The sequence below is a fragment of the Vidua macroura genome, chromosome Z (assembly GCF_024509145.1).
Source record: "Vidua macroura isolate BioBank_ID:100142 chromosome Z, ASM2450914v1, whole genome shotgun sequence".
NCBI classification, from domain to species: domain Eukaryota; kingdom Metazoa; phylum Chordata; class Aves; order Passeriformes; family Viduidae; genus Vidua; species Vidua macroura.
In genome coordinates, this window is record NC_071611.1 from 8059875 (window position 1) to 8071958 (window position 12084).

General features: G+C 39.9%; 1 protein-coding gene across 5 annotated transcripts in view; it reads left to right on the plus strand.

The window, feature by feature from the left end:
- CDC42SE2 (CDC42 small effector 2) overlaps positions 1-12084 on the plus strand; it is an 85254-nt gene that overhangs the window by 16062 nt on the left and 57108 nt on the right. The window lies entirely within an intron of this gene.

Genomic DNA, 12084 nt, shown 5'->3' on the forward strand with positions numbered 1-12084 from the left:
CAGGGTGAACTTAAAATGGCGACTTATGTAAAGGATAATAAAAAATGCTTTTACAAATATATTAATGGTAAAAGGAAGGGTAAGACTAACATTTGCTCTTTACTGGATGAGGGAGGGAACTTAGTAACTGCAGATGAGGAGAAGGCAGAAGTGCTTAATGCCTTCTTTGCCTCAGTCTTTAGTGGGAAGATGGATTGTCCCTAAGACAACTGTCCTCCTGGGTTGGTTGATGGTGCCAGGGAACAGAATGGTCCCCCCATTATCCAAGAGAAGGCAGTCAGAGAGCTGCTGAGCTGCTTGGATGTTCATAAATCCATGGGACCAGATAGGATCAATCCCAGGGTGATGAGGGAGCTGGCAGATGATCTTGTGAAACCTCTCTCCATAATTTACCAACTGCCCTGGCTCACTGGGGAAGTTCCAGATGACTGGAAGCTGGCCAATGTGACGCCCATTCACAAAAAGGATGGGAAGGAGGATCCTGGTAATTATAGGCTGGTCAGCCTGACCTCAGTACCTGGCAAAATAATGGAGCAATTTATACTGAGTAACTGTATCATGCAGCATCTACAGGATGGCCAGGGTATCAGACCTAGTGAGCATGGGTTTAGGAGGGGCAGGTCCTGCCTGACCAACCTGGTCTCCTTTTATGACCAGGTGACCTCCCTGGTGGATGCAGGAAGGGCTGTGGATGTTGTGTACCTGGACTTCAGCAAGGCCTTTGACACTGTCTCCCACAGCACACTGCTGGAAAAGCTGGCAGCCCACGGCTTGGACAGGAGCACTCTTTGCTGGGTTAGGAACTGGCTGGATGGCTGGGCCCAGAGAGTGGTGGTGAGCGGTGCTGCATCCAGCTGGTGGCCAGTCGCCAGTGGTGTCCCTGGGGTCAGGGGTCTGTGCCAGTTCTGTTCAATATTTTTATTGACAACATGGATGAGGGTGTTGAGTCTTTCATTGTAAATTTGCAGGTGACACTAAGCTGGGAGCCTGTGTCAATCTGTTGCAGGATAGGAGGGCTCTGCAGAGAGACCTGGAACAGTTGGATGGGTGGGCAGAGTCAACATTTAATAAATCCAAGTGCCAAGTCCTGCATTTTGGCCACAATCACCCCTGCTGTGCTATAGGCTGGGGACGGTGTGGCTGGACAGTGCCCAGGCAGAAAGGGACCTGGGAGTAGTGGCTGACAGCTGGCTGAACGTGAGCCAGCAGTGTGCCCTGGTGGCCAAGAAGGCCAAGGGCATCCTGGCCTGTATCAGGAATGGTGTGGCCAGCAGGCCCAGGGAGGTCATTCTCCCCCTGTACTCGGCACTGGTGAGGCCGCACCTTGAGTGCTGTGTCCAGTTCTGGACCCCTCAGTTTGGGAAGGATGTTGAGATGCTTGAGCACGTCCAGAGGAGGGCAACAAGGTTGGTGAGGGGCTTGGAACATGAGCGCTATGAGGAATGACTGAGGGAGCTGGGAGTGTTTAGCCTGGAGAAAAGGAGACCCAGAGGTGACCTTATCACTCTCTACAACTTCCTTGAAAGGTGGTTGTAGTCAGGTGGGGGTTGGTCTCTTTCTCCACGCAGCAGCTGACAGAACAAGAGGTCATAGTCTCAAGCTGTGTCAAGGGAAATATAGGTTGGATATTAGGAAAAAGTTTTCCATGCAAAGGGTGATAAAGTTCTGGAATGGTCTGCCCGGGGAGGTGGTGGTCACCATCCCTGGATGTGCTTAAAAAAAGACTGGATATGGCACTCGGTGCCATGGTTTAGTTGAGGTGTCAGGGAACTGGTTGGACTCGATGATCTTGAAGGTCTCTTCCAACCTTGTGATTCTGTAATAATTTAGTTTGCAACTCCATATATTACAATGTTGTTTATCCTGGTTTGCTCTGATTTTAAGGATCCATCCAACTTTAATTCAGTACTTTCTATTTTTTTCCTCAAGTACATGTGCTTTGTTGTAGTGTTAAATAATGTGTAGGAATGGCCAGTAGTTTTAATTACCTGAATTTTCTTCCACCAGAATTCTCAGATAGATCTATTCCTATTTGACTTCACGCATTGATGATGACTATAGCACATTTATGTAGGGTTAATTGCTGTGGATTACACAAATACCAATGAAACAGTTAAACCCTGAAACTATTGCTGATTTCTTATGACCTCAATTCTACATAGTAATTTTAATTTTAGAAGCTTGTAGTTCTCCTTTAATATTTTTCTTTACTGTTTTCATATTTTACTGTCTAAAAATCCAAATGAACGGTGTGGAAAATAGTTCTGTAGGATATCAGTACCTTAGGAAATGTACATAAAAATCTCTTACACATGTTGTTTCCTCAGAAAGAGATGCAACTTGTGGAACATATTGCAAAAATTCCCCATATAGTGTTTTGCAGGCTTTGTTGTCAATTTCTTTTTCAGGAACTAAGTGTCTTTCTATTTTACCTTACTCTCTGCTTCTAATCACCATTCATGTAGCATGTAATTCAAGTACCAGTAAAAATTTATGCTTTACCCTAAAAATACTCAAAGTATGTTGAATTTTGTTTAAATACTGGTAAAATTACATTTTACATTTTAAGATACTGGTCAGTGTTACATTTTCTGTTTCATTCTTTGTCTCCCTTCCCCCATGTTCCTTTGAACACTCTGGAGTGTTTTCAGTATGACTGATGATACCAGACGTGTTTGGGCTTATCCTTCATGTTGTGCACTTCCTTTCCATTATCACCTGATCTTTTTAGCTCTGATTTCACTATTACTTGTAAAATGTTTCTGCCAGGGAGTCTGAGGAAGAAAGTCTGCACATGAATTTACCCTGGAGAAGCATGTGACAGAAAGGTGATTGTATTATTAGCATGAGAAACTGAAGTATAAATGGCATCCTATACTGGGAGCAGGAGCTGCAGTCTCTGTTGCTGACCCTGCAGCTCCTCCTCTGGCCTGCTGCTTGCTGCTGGGACTCAGGGGCGTTCCCAGATGTTTTATGTGCCCCCCATGTGAAAAATGTTTCACTGTACAGCGGGAATGGGCTTTGCAGATGGGGCGTCTCCATCCTTCTGACTCGGTCAGGAAAGGGGAGAGAGAAAGAAGTAGTAGCCCAATCATAGTATCTTTACTAAACCTAAGGTAATTTTTAAGTCGTTTTATAAACTGCCAACCCCATAAAAATTCACAACCAGAAAAATACTGTCCTGTGGGGGTGGATAGAAGAAGGAACCAGGCAGTTGGGTAGCATATGTAGGGGTGATAAAGATAGGTAAAAGATGGTGATGATGATGATGATGTCTATTTGAAGAAGAGGAAAAGATGAGAAATATTTAAAACCAGAGGGAAGTAAGGGCTGCACTGTAAGCAGCAGCAGGAAGGCACAGGGATAGATGGCAATTGGTGCAGGAAAGCAAGTGGGGAAGAAGGAGAACTTCTGGAGCAGTGGTTCAGTGAGTGGTGATCTCCACTGGAGTGGAGTAGACAGGAAGCAAAGAGAACTCCGCAGTGCAAAAATATGTGTGTTTCATTCTTGTGCCAGAAACAAGTGAAGTGCAATGGGTGTTCCCAACCTGTTGGCTGGCCTTTCTGTACAAGCTCCAGGAATGTCTGCAGGAAGCTTCAATCATAGATCAGGAAGTACAGCTTTCCTGACTTGCCTTGCTGGCAGCTATGAAGTTGGGGATGGTAAAATCTCCATAAAAACCTTACAATGTGGCCCATTCCAGATTAAAAAAAAAAAAAAAAAGCCTTAGAGCCTAATTTTTCTTCATTTTTTTTACGTTTTTGATGTTCAGAAATTGAAAGTATGTAAGATAGTGATGGGCAGTGCTCTAGTGCCATTTCCTGCTGCCTCTTTGCCTAGAACCCTGCAACTTTTCTTTTCCCTGCTTTTCCCTGCTTCACTGCAGTTATGTGGTGGAGTTTGTTCACGTGCCAGGAATTTTGTCGCATGACTCTGATCATGTGCTTTGTGGATGTACTTGCAGTCATGTGAAGTAGAAGTATTTAGGCTTGTGGCTCTTCTTCATAGTTAGTATATTCCTCATCTGGCCTCACAATACTCTTAAACATACACTTTCCAACTTCTAAAAGAAAGCTCAGAAAAATCTGGGGAAAAAAAAAAAAACCAAAAATGTGTTTTTCTCAATTTTTCCATTCTCGTATTGCTATTTCAGTAGAGTTCTAGAATACTGGGGTGAGGGAAAAGATGGAAAAAACCTCTCTCTTGTGAAAGTAGTGTCAAAACTATAAATTACTTAAGTTTGGTGAGGAAGCCTTTGTTCCATTCATGTCTAGCAGTAAAAGCTGGTGCAACATTCCTGTATTACTCTTTGCATCCAGAAGTCATAACCCTAAAATGCTGGTGGACTGTTCATATGTTGTGTGCACAACTTGATGCCACCATAGAAAAAACACTCATCTTCAAAATCTCAATTATGTCTTTTATGTTTCCTTGCTTTTCTAGTGTATGATTTTCAAATTGGGTCCATGGGCTGGTTTTTCTGTGCAAGACTTTAGTTTCCTGTGTAAGGAAATGTTTAGACTTCATCCACCACATTTTCATTAATTCTCTTAGAGTCTAATTTTCAGTTTAATAATTGATTCATTAATTTGGAGCAATGCCATAAAGAGAAATTTTAGTTCATTTATGTAATTGAAATTTAATTCAGTGCTTTTTACTTTAAGGGCAAAGGAAAGAAACTCACATAAGATGTTGGATCTCAACTTTTTTTTTCATGAAGGACTTTTGTTTTTCAGTGTAGCTTAGCTACCTTTAACTTCTAAATTTGTTTCATCATATTAATCCTGTAGAATAATTGAAGTAACACAGGTAGAAAACTGTCCTTCTGTTATTCCATTTCAGATGTCCATTTGTGCAACACATTTCATTACTGCTGACTCTTATACCATCTGTATTTGTATCTGATTGTCTTCCACTTCCTCCATTGTTAAACTTGGGTCAAATCACTGGGGTGCAGCTGAATTATGTGACTGATCCAGCTTCTCACATAAGTGTTCAGAAATGGTTTAGTTTATCTCCCTGAAACATTTTATTTGCATTTCGAGGTAGAATATAGCTGATCCAGCTGAGTTATATTAATGTGAAAGTCCACAGTCCTTTTGCTCTCACTTTTCACAGTATGTGAAACATGAAGCACAAATTCTCTGAAGCTTTGTGGCATTGGAAACCATAAAACCGAGGAAAGCTAGGAATCAAAGTCTGTCAATAAGAAAATTTTAATGAGTCATGGAAATGACTTCAATTTACTTCAATAAGTACTTCAAATGACTTCAATAAGTCATGGAAACCAAATTTCATTATACCTGTCTGTATGCAGAGAATAGTAAACAAAAAGTAGGATAGAAAAGTGTGTAGGGAATATTGATTGATGTCTAAATTAGGTACTTAAACTGGTTTGCCTCTTTGTGCTGTAATGAGGAAGAGAAGGACAGCACAAGACACACAAAGGAATTATGCTGGGAAATATACCTGCATAATGTCCAGGGTCTTTAATTTGAAATACTGAATATACACGAGAGATCTTTCATTTTTGGAGTTTTATAATTAAACTTCTAATTTGCTATAGAATCCACTTTATATTACAGATGGAGTAGTTCTCTCCTATAAGACTTTTTTTTCCTTTCTGGAAGTTGCATGCTAAAGCTTTTTCTTAAATGGCTAATCTTATGTACAGTGGGAAATAAGACTTCCTGAAAAACCTGTGTCCTGCCCTCTTACACCGTACTTTGCAACCAATATTTTTTTTAAATATTTGATTTTATACTGGAAAAAAAAATCTGCCATTTTGTAGTTATGGCACAAAGCCCAAGAGGCATAAGAGTATAATTCTGGCTTTTTGCACCTTGAATGATCACATCACAACGGAAAATGCCCCGAAGTCCATTCAATACTTAATGTTTGGGACAAAGTGCTCTCTGCAGAGAGAATGCCAAGGACAAATGTCCTGGATGTACTTGAACATTGACGTCCTGTTTCTTGGGAGAGCCTGGGCTGAGTGTTAATAGTCCTTGCTATGTTCAGTGCTTATTGTTTGTCTTCTGTGTGTCAGGTTTGTATGTGCGATGCTGTCCGTTCACTAAAGCTGCCAGATGATGCCTTGGTGTTACACAGTCCGATTAGATTGCTATAGCTATGAAATAATTAAAGACTCCCATTCTGCAGCATAAAGTTACTTGAAATACTTAAAACCTAGTAAGTTAGGTAGGTCAGAGACAGAGAAAAGCTCCTGTGAAATCGAAGAACTGGCTGAAAGTGAGCAGAAGCAGGGGAGATCTGTTAGTTTCATTAACGCGTCTAAATGTTCTTGAATTCTGGGTGGAGCTTCTAATCATGCAGCTGTCCATTTTCTTGAAAGGAAAGACCAGGATCCTATTCTCTCCCATATGAATGATCCAGTATAAAGAAGGAAAGCACAAGTATTTGTGCTAATGGCAGAAATAAATTTTCAACTTCATCTTGGCCTCACAAAATAGTCTTGCAGTCTGTCTTTCAGATCAACAGTTGGCACAGCCCACTGAGGGGCACAGAATGGATTGTATTCTAGCTTTGTTATTAATATTATGTGTAGCTTACTGTGTGTGTTCTTATTGGGAAAAACACTTTAACCTGTGTCCCTTTAAGGACTGATGTGTTCCCATATACACTTGTTCAGAGATTTGCACATAGATTCAGAATACTGTCTTGAAAATGTTAGTAACATTTTGCTTTGTAGGTGCAGATTTTACAGACTTCTTGCTTCCTTTCTGTCATTTCACAGAGACTTAATTTGCATGTCTACTCATGTCCAGAATTATTTGACTAGACTGTTTGTGTGCTACCTTATGTCCAGGAGACACTGATCCAGTTTCTTGGAATATGCTTCATTCATGTCGTATTAGGCTTACCATGAGACATTACTTAGTTATGTAATTTTCTTTTTAAAATACAATGAGTGAAGAAATATCTTGCTGCTCCTGCTCCCTTCAGCATGAAGTAGTGGCTGTAGATTTTTCAAGAATCTGATTTCTTCTTTTGACCAATCCAAAGAAACATGTCTTAAGTCTTTCTCTGCATTGAAATGAAATTTCAATTGCACTGAAATCAGTCTTTAATCCTTCTAGTCTTTCTTCATTCCCAGTTATTAATCCTACCAGGAATGTTTCCTGTTAGTGAGTAAATTGGAGAGGAAGGGTAAGTAGGCCAGTATTTCCATTATTCCTGTTGCATAATTGATCTGCCTCTCGCTGACTGTATTATGCATGACTGACCGTCCATTTGGGGCTGGTTTATTAAACTTCATTTCAACAGTTACTTTGTCAGTCATATTGGGCCTTAATTATGAATCACATTCAGAGGCTGAGCTGCATTTGTGCATCCTGGGCACATTCATTCCTTGGTGCACACTTGGAAGACCTGTAAGAGTGGATGGCCTCAAGCTGTAACTTCTGTAAACCCCATTGACAGGCAGAAGAGGAATGCTGCTTTTGAATTATCTCAGGCAGGAAAATTGTGGGAAATTTCAGTAGCTTCAGTGGGTTTTGTTTGCTTTTTAGTTAATATGAGTGAATTAAAAAATGAGGATAGTAAGGCTACCCTAGCTTCCTTTTTAAGAATGGTCTGTTCAAATTAGTGCTAGTATTGTGGGAAAGATGTTTTTACTGTGGTAAGGAGGAAGTGTGAAATACCTTCTCTTAAAGAATACTACATGGGTGATAGTTACTTGTTACAGCATATATATATTTGTATATATGTATTTATGTATACATAAATTACCTTAGGCAGAAGAGGGATAGGAGGCTCAGAAAAGCATTGTAATTAATTACTGGGGGGCAGGAGCACCAGAGGAATTGTTTGATTTATAAAGTAGCAAGCTGAATCTGTAGTTGAGTAGCACCTGCATCTCAAAGAATCTGTCAGGCGTTGAGTGGAAACTGCTGGGTACATGACACTTCTGACAATCTCACAACCTAACTTTCCATCTGAGTTTTGAGGTGCTTCTAACATAAGGGCCCTAACTTGAGAAGCCACAAGAGACTGCGGTATTGAATGTCTTTTAATGGACTATGACTTAACAAGTAAATGAAAAGCCACACAGTGACATGAATCTCTAGTCCCCATTGATTTTAAAGTGCAGATCCCCAGAGTAGTTTGTATATAGCTGTTACTACTTGATTTATTTGTTGTAATGAAAACAAATTCATGGAGACTTGCTGAAATTTCTCATTGTTAACAGAATTGCTATGGAAGAAAAACACGACTTTCTGTCAAAATTTTATTTACCTTCAGATAACCCAGTCCATAGAATGAATGATTTTGCCAGCAAGTGCTCTCTCATAAATACAATGGTTCCTTTGTTTCTGTACCCTCTTTCCTTCGCTCTCCATCTAGCTCCTCTATATCTCCTGCAACTATCTTTGCCTGTGAATATTAAGATATATTTCAGCAAAGCTTTTTAATGTAGTAGGTTATCTATTGGGCTTTTACTTTCCATTCTTGTTTAAAACCAAACAAATCAACCTGTTCCATAAGTGTAGTTTTTCTCTCTCTGCTATGTTCTGTCTTGTTTCTCCTCTTTGTCTCTTCCCCCCGTTAGAGCACCAGCCTTTCCTGTTACCTCCAGTATAGCACTAACCCTTCCTGCTGCCTCTCTGCCTCTTCCTTTCAGCTGCTTTTATCTCAGATTAGCTGTAGTGGTTGGTACCACTGTGGTGTTCTGTTAGTTTGACACAGAATTTGAAGCCTGATGGATAGTGTTACATTATGAAATCCTGTGTGGTGGGTGGTACAGGAGAAAGACCGTTTTTAAAGCCCAGGAAAAAGTTGATAGCTTTGCAAAAACTGACTGTTGTGCCATTTGTGGGGAAGGGAGTTGATATGTGTTACAAATTACAGAATGATTTGGCCTAAAAGGGATCTTTAAGGTAGTACTGGAGACTCATGGATACTCTGTTAACCTATGTATTGGTCCTACATGTTGGTATTCTGTGACTAGTGACCCCTTGTAAATAGATGTCTAATTCCCCAGTGTGAAGTTTTGTAGCAGAAAAACCTCTGTGTCCCATAACAAACTGTTACAAAAGCACATGTTTGTTCCAGTCTCTAGAGGTTGATATACTTTCATTTCCATATGTGTTTGAAGAAGTCACGTAGCATTTATTCACCGGAAGCTTTACAATAGGGTAGCACTGCAGCTCTTGCTAATTTGGTAGTTCAAGTTGAGCTCAAGTGTGGAAGTGGTTTTTTGTTTGTTTCGCTGCCTTTTTTTTTTTTTTTTTTTTTTTTGTCCTTCATATAGATGAGAGTCCTCTAGAAGCAAGATGCACATATATCCAGAAATAATAGCTTGTTTTACAGAATGATGTTCTGAGGGTGTATTTAATGTAACATGCAGCTACAAAAGGAACAAAAGTCCATGGCTTGACAAATTAAGAGCAGTAACTATTTACAAGAGCTTCTAAAAGACTTTTCAGTATCTCATTGTTGTGCTGTTAGTATTGGTACACTTAAAGAGTATTTAATTTTTGATAAACTGCATTTTCAATGTTACAGTAACACACGATATTCATCAAGAAGTGAAAGACTGTATTTTAGACTATTGTTTTCAGAATTTTTGCAAAAATCCTAAGCACTGTGCATTTTCCATCAAAATACCAGTACTGTATTAGTCAAAGTTGACGACCACCATGCACTGACTGTTATTGCTGGTGTTACCAGTGCTGTATAAATTTCGCAGCTGTCTGGGATATCAGTGTATTACAAAGCAAGTTAAATCAGCATTTTTTTTTTGGAGAGTGATAGGTTTGTGCACATCTTATTACAGCAGTTGAAATGCTTGAGGTATCTATCTAGCTATGTAAAAATATACACACCTGCTAGTTATTTTCAGATGTTCAATAATAGATGTATTAGTGACATAAAAGAAGACTCACTCTCTTTTGACAGGTGTCAGCATTATTCACTACATTGCATGTTCAAGAGCTGTAGTTATTTCAGCATCACTGTGTGTTATTCTACTGCTCCTCTCCTATCCTTCTTTATTTTTCTACTTATTTCTGCCTTTTTGGCTGCCTAACATGAAATACATGTGTTTGTAGTGTTTTTTGCTTTTTTTTTTTTATCATGGACTGTAGCTGATGTATGTCTTTAACATGGAAATTGAAGTTCTCTCTACTAGTTGTTCTGTCATCCCAGTTACAGAGCTATGCAACAGGAGGGGGAGACAGAGATATGAGATAAGGCTAGATGAAAGAGCAGGTGGAATCAAATACTGAAATACGTAGTACTACAAGTAAACAATGGTACCTGTACCATTTCTTGATCTTATTTTGTTTCTGCTTTAACTATTTATGATATATTCTCATGATGGAAGAAAGCCCACAATTGTAGGTTAAGAAAAAAAGTAAACTTTTTGTTGTACTAGAAGTATTTCACTCAGGGTCCTTGAATAATACCGATTGTATTCTTCAGGATTAGATGCTTTACACAGAGCTGAGACAGGTAATTGTAAATGTGCTGCTTTTTTCAAAATGTGAATTTCTATTTCGTCGAAAGTGTGGTTTGCTCAGCTCTGCTTTCTTTGTGCCCATTGGAAATAACAATGAGGCTAGAAGACCTCTGTAGATCTACCAAGGGAGAAACCATGAGGGAAGATCTAACCTGTTTCTCAGAAAGTTACCATGAACAAGACTGGGCTGTCCTTTGTTAACACAGAGTTAAAACAGCATGCTTCTGCCTATGGCCCTTCCAGTGCCAGGTCGCAATTGTCAGATCATGGGACAGATACCAGCCTTTTGGTTTCAGACTATCTGGAAGTCATCACTCCCTGACTATTCAGGAGTACAGTAAGTGCACAGCCTTGCCAGCATGCTCTGGTAATCTTACGGACAGGAAACAAGGGAATTCATATTGCCTTCTATGGAGACTTGGTTTCTTCGGAGCTGGCACAGATCCTAGATGTTTCCTCCACTGTCCACTGTTGTGAAGAGACAGACCTTCAGACTGCTCATTTGATGACATTAAGTGAAAAAATAGTCTGGCCTTTAGTAAAGGCCCAGATAAACTGTGATTTCCTTTCTACCTTTTGCTGTGTGATAGTCTGGCACCCTGTGTGGGAATACTTTTGTACTCTATTCAATCTCTGTATCTGCTATTAATGTAGAACTGATAATCATTAAAGTCTCTATGTAAGATGTACATGAAATAAATATTCTGTTTCCATTGTAAACTACTTGTACATAGCCAAAAAACATATTTAATCAATTATTGTGTATTGATACTCAGGGTTCTCATGAAGAGTTAATGTCTTTCTCTTCTCTAATTTTCTGCTTTTCAGCAGTGAATTTTTGCCCTGAGAAAGGGAAATCCAAAATGAAAACAATTAATTTTGTTTTCTTTCTTCTAACACCAGAAATGCTAAACAACTTCCTTTTGAAAAATTGCTGACAATATTCTGGCATTTACAATTAATAAGATACCAAAACCCATCCAAAATATAATTAATTTTTAAATACTTCTAATTTTATTTATTTAGCTGCATTTCCTGTATGGAAACACTGCCTATAGCCCTCTCCTTCACAAGTGTACAGAATGAATCTAGCTCTTAATGCTGGTAAAAATTTAAATTAAACCTTGGGAAGGTTGTTCAGTGCGAATGAACGTGCTTGAGACCACAGCACAGTATGCTGATTTGGTCATTGAATCCTTTTCTGTTTTCTGTCTTCAATCTCCATGCCCCAGAGAAGGCCACATCTCTTGAGCAGAGCTCTTTTGGAAGACTGGGTATATTAGGAGACTCTTCTCACTAGTTTTAAAAATACAGGTCTCGTCTCAGTAATTCTTAAGTTGAACTGCAATGTGGGCTCCCCATCAAGTCATGAGTCAAGACTGGATCATAAATGAGCAGCTTATGCAGTGTGTCCCTGGAAGGGAGCAAGCTGGTGGTGACAGGGAGCTCAGCCAGGGCACTGTGCTTTCTGCAGCTCTTCATGTCAGTGGTCACGTCTGGCAAAGGCTTGCCTGCCTGCTTCTGGTGGGGGGACGGGGGGGATGCTCTTATCTGGCACTGGGAGGAGCAGATAATGAAACCCTTTGTGTCCCCCTCCAGAG